The following is a 4737-nucleotide window of genomic DNA, read 5'->3' on the forward strand; positions in this document are numbered from 1 at the left end:
AATTATCTAGCTTTGTTTGCTGATCGATCCGAAAATGTGCTATAATGGCCGGCGGATGGTAGCTCACATTTACATACCAGCTAGCAATGTCGCCACAGTAGTTCGTACAGTCTGTCGCCTCTGGTTTGGTCAGTTTTGGCACTTCCTGCAGGATGATTGAGTGATACGAGGTCCAATAGACTTCCTCTATAGCTTTATTTGTAGAGGAGGGTCTTGTCGTCAAAATAAGCCCTGATTGGGTTATATCCGAGCATTGTGGCTAACACTATGGGTGATTTAGTAGGACACGTCCCTTGTTTTGCTAACGTACCCAGTAACCGTATTCCGTACACTAGGTTCGCGAAACCGTAACAGTAGTTCGTACAGTGTTGTTTTGTACAATTTAAACACACATTTTACACCTTATAACGTGTTTTCACGTTGTTTAATGTCGGTCGATTAAGTAGTTAACGCATAGGTTTGTTGGTCAATGACCTGGCAATAATTATTTTAGGATTTAGCTTACCTGCAGCTTAGCCTTACTAGCCAAGTCATTTGATACTGCCACGTCCTAGCTGCTAACGTGTAGCTTGCGCAAGCTAATTTAGCTCACTTAGTCCTGTCCAACTTTATGAACTTTTTTTTAAAAAAATGTATAATTAACTCAATACTGAATTTAAAATGAGCGCAACTTGATTTGACGGTATCCTTATGTGTTTGCCCGTGAACAACAAAAGTTGCCTTGCGTGAGCTAGCATTAGCAGGCTAGCTTGTTGGCCAACGATAACTTAAGTTGTTACACAAACATAATAGTTTTTTGTTAACGTTATGAAAGCTTAGATGTTGGACTCGGGAGTCTTTTCTCCCGAGAGAAAACTTAGGCTATTTCGTATGTGTTTAAACCTCATTTCATTCTGGGAGGGAGGCTGATTTCACATCGTTTCCCTGTCCTGATTTGAAATGCTGATATTAAATTATGAACGACGTTAGCGGCTGGTTCCAAAACGTAAACTAATTAGGCAGAAGCTATGCGCCTGTCACCCTCATGCTCAGACATTGTTGACACTTTTAGAAGGCAGGAACAAAACAGCTTCGGGATTCATGCCCTTATATTTTGTACACGTTAGTGAGAAACCAACTAACTGGCCTACTATTCAATCTAAATAGTATTCCTAATAGATTCCTCCCTAACTTTTATTAAGTAAGGGCACAAATTCCGAAGCCATTTGTTTAATGCAGAAATACTGCCGTCTACGAGTTCATTTAATGATGTTGAAAGTTTCTTGGAGTAAGATTTGACTGAAAAGGGACATTTTAGAAGAGGCAGTTAGTTGACTTGATGTATATCCTTGCTTTGCCTTGTCACAGACCAGACTGTTTTCAATGTTTAGAATGGGGTCTAATATTGGTATTGATAAATATTTGGCTATTTCTTTCTGATTATGAAAGTAATGCATATGTATGTATCTGTATTACAGGTCATTCACAAGTGGCTCCAGTCTGGTTTGGGGGTCTACCCTTGCTCACCCTGTCCTGCCACCCAAGTAAAGTAAGCTATACAGTTTTACATTTGATCTATTTGACTTTCGGTCCACACATTAATAACACAAATAACCATATGCCTTTGTAAGTGGTGTTACCAGTTCAGGATGAATTGAAGGCACATGTCAAAATACATGACTGCCTTTGTCTGCTGAAATAAAAACCCACCTTATACCTCAAAAGCTCTCTAATGAAATGTACATATTTATTTTTTTTTATTTCAGAAGAGAAATAACTACAGGCCTCTGTAACTGCTGTTTCCAGGTAAGGATCAAAGCTTCGGGATTCGTGCCCTTATATTTTGTACACGCTAGTGAGAAACCCGCTAACTGGCCTACTATTCAATCTAAAAAGTCTTGTTTCCAAGTGACTTTTTAGACTGAATAGTAGAGATTCCTCCCTAACTTTTATAAAGTGTAAGGGCACAAATCCCGAAGCCATTTGTTTTATGCAGAAATACTGCCGTCTACAAGTTCATTTAATGATGTTGAAAGTTTCTTGGATCAAGATTTGACTGAAAAGGGGCAATATAGAAGAGGCAGTAGTTGACTTGATGCATATATTCGCTTTGCCTTGTCATAGACCAGACTGTTTTCAATGTTTAGAATATATGGGAAGGGAAGCTAAAATGAAAATATTCTCTGGATCCCAAAATAATGCTATTTTCTAATGGGGTGTAATATTGGTATTGATAAATATTTGGCTATTTCTTTCTGATGATGAAAGTAATGCATATTCATGTATCTGTGTTACAGGTCATTGTCACAAGTCACAAGTGGCTCCGGTCTGGTTTGGGGGTCTACCCTAGCTCATCCTGTCCTGCCACCCACACAAAGTAAGCTATACAGTTTTGCATTTGATCTATTTGACTTTTGGTCCACACATTAATAATACAAATAACCATATGATATGCCTTTGTAAGTGGTGTTACCAGTTCAGGATGAATTGAAGGTACATGTCAAAATACATAACTGCCTTTGTCTGCTGAAATAAAAATCCATCTAATACCTCAAAAGCTCTCTAAAGAAATGTACATATATATTTTTTTTTTCAGAAGAGAAATAACCACAGGCCTCTGCAACTGCTGTTTCCAGGTAAGGATCAAAGCTTCGGGATTCGTGCCCTTATATTTTGTACACATTAGTGAGAAACCGGCTAACGGGCCTACTATTCAATCTAAAAAGTCTTGTTTCCAAGTGACTCTTTAGACTGAATAGTAGAGATTCCTCCCTAACTTTTATAAAGTGTAAGGGCACAAATCCCGAAGCCATTTGTTTAATGCAGAAATACTGCTGTCTACAAGTTCATTTAATGATGTTGAAAGTTTCTTGGAGTAAGATTTGACTGAAAAGGGACATTTTAGAAGAGGCAGTTAGTTGACTTGATGTATATCCTTGCTTTGCCTTGTCACAGACCAGACTGTTTTCAATGTTTAGAATGGGGTCTAATATTGGTATTGATAAATATTTGGCTATTTCTTTCTGATTATGAAAGTAATGCATATGTATGTATCTGTATTACAGGTCATTCACAAGTGGCTCCAGTCTGGTTTGGGGGTCTACCCTTGCTCACCCTGTCCTGCCACCCAAGTAAAGTAAGCTATACAGTTTTACATTTGATCTATTTGACTTTCGGTCCACACATTAATAATACAAATAACCATATGATATGCCTTTGTAAGTGGTGTTACCAGTTCAGGATGAATTGAAGGTACATGTCAACATACATGAATCCCTTTGTCTGCTGTAATAAAAATCCACCTTATGCCTCAAAAGCTAATGGAATGCACATATTTTTTTTATTTCAGAAGAGAAATAACTACAGGCCTCTGCAACTGCTGTCTCTAGGTAAGGATGAATTGAGATACATTCAACATAAAATATATATAGCCTATATGTATATACAATTCTTTATTCTACATGCTGAAATGTCTGATATTCATGACCGCACACTTCATGCAGATTATATTCACATTACAACTCCACCTCTTTAATTCAGCTGTCTGATTGAAGCCTCAAAATATTGTAAACAAAGTAACATAGTTGGCTAGCTTGTCATAGTCTACTGGTTGGACTGTTCAGTTTCCCCATGTGTGTTTAAGTTTAAAAGTAGAGTAATACTTGTGTCCTTGAGAGAGGCGCTTTTGAGTCTTTTCAGTTGAAAACATTGGTATTGAGATGATCAGTCAACTTGAATGCAAGAGTTTTAATCAAATGTGCGCCGCTTGCTAACCGGATTTTATAATACGCTAATTCAGCTAGTCGTCTTCTATGCATCATTGTTTTCACGATGTGAATGTTTTATCTGGATTGCATGTGCTTGTCTAGGGGCGGGTGTCCATTGAGTGTGCCATCGGGCCATTCAGACATGATATGCGGAATGTATACGGCCACCTGTTGTTCACGTCTTCTTTAGAAGTTCTGTCAATTTCTGTCAAATGCGGCCGCGCCGTTAATGCCTGACCGCGGAAGAGAGTCGTTTTCACTAGCCTTTGAATGTTTCCGTGACTGGATTCACAGGACAGTTGTGGCGGCAACATTACGGCGAAATTACCAGGTCAGCTACAGGAAAGTAGATAGTATACGGATATATGAATTCAGACATCTCAGCAAAGACAACCCTACCGTACACACCGTGGACAATGTGGAAATACACGTCTGTCTGAAAACGGCTACAGTTTGGTAAAGTTGCATGCATTGTCTACAAGGAAAACTCCTTCCACCCGAGCAGCGGCAGGTGCACATGCAGGTGCATCAGTGCGAGCCTGCCCATATAATTTAGTAGCACACTAATATAACGTATTTTCTTTTTCCAAAGGAGCGGTACGCAAGTGTCCAGTGACAGCCCAGGCAACGGATACCGACATTCACCAATGTGCTGGCGCATGACCGAGAAGGGGGGACGTCGCAAACGCCAGTGTGAAGGAGCAAGCTAGATTCATTGATGATCATCATGTTTTGAATAAAGTTTTTTGGAAAAAAAAAGTAAAATTTTTCTTCGATTCTGATTAGGTTATTGGACTATGTTAGTCGCTGGGTAATTTTCTTAGCCTTGTTTTAAAGACACCAAGCGAGAATGTTAGATTGTTAAATGTGTAGGCTACTTTATGCGGATGTAGGCCTATGATTGTTACTTCTGACTGTAGGGTAATTAAATATAAGGTAGCCCAAACACATCATAGACTAAACATCATGTAGCCTAACTATAAATGCCGAA

General features: G+C 39.0%; 1 long non-coding RNA gene across 1 annotated transcript; it reads left to right on the forward strand.

The window, feature by feature from the left end:
• The first annotated feature begins 1462 nt into the window (after window positions 1-1462).
• LOC134073194 (uncharacterized) lies at window positions 1463-4475 on the forward strand. Its single transcript, XR_009937251.1, has 5 exons — window positions 1463-1528; window positions 1746-1785; window positions 2277-2356; window positions 3329-3368; window positions 4339-4475. It is a non-coding gene; the product is annotated as an uncharacterized LOC134073194 (long non-coding RNA).
• Window positions 4476-4737: the final 262 nt, after the last annotated feature.

Source organism: Sardina pilchardus, chromosome 24, assembly GCF_963854185.1.
Source record: "Sardina pilchardus chromosome 24, fSarPil1.1, whole genome shotgun sequence".
Classification (NCBI taxonomy): Eukaryota; Metazoa; Chordata; class Actinopteri; order Clupeiformes; family Clupeidae; genus Sardina; species Sardina pilchardus.